Source organism: Colobus angolensis, unplaced genomic scaffold (genome assembly GCF_000951035.1).
Source record: "Colobus angolensis palliatus isolate OR3802 unplaced genomic scaffold, Cang.pa_1.0 Scaffold650, whole genome shotgun sequence".
Lineage (NCBI taxonomy): Eukaryota > Metazoa > Chordata > Mammalia > Primates > Cercopithecidae > Colobus > Colobus angolensis.
The window spans coordinates 117,989-118,396 of NW_012120155.1; positions in this window are offsets into that span (position 1 = coordinate 117,989).

Below are 408 nucleotides of genomic sequence, written 5' to 3' on the forward strand. Positions count from 1 at the left end.
CTTTTTCGTGTTTCTTTGTCCTAATGTTAATATTTTTGCATCTGATATAACAGTCAGTTCTTCCGGTTTTTGAATTTTGTTTCATAGTGGAGAACTTTTTCCTGAAGATGAGTCCATGGTGTTGGTTGTGTGGGGTACTTTGTATTTGATTCTGGGTGTAGTAGGTGGTAGAGTACTATGGTCTCTGTATAATTTATTTGGCTGTAGACAGTGTTAATGGTATCTGTGATTTCTTCCGTTCATTAGGGTGTGGTTATTAGTGATGCTGTGGTGAAGATGTGCTGGGGCCTGGGATGCCACATGAGACAGTCTTCAGGCTCCAGTGGTGGCAGTGGTGTGCTGAGTGTTCCTATCTTTGTGCCCCAAGGTGGTGTATACTGGCATTTGTGTTGGTGGTTACTGGTGGGC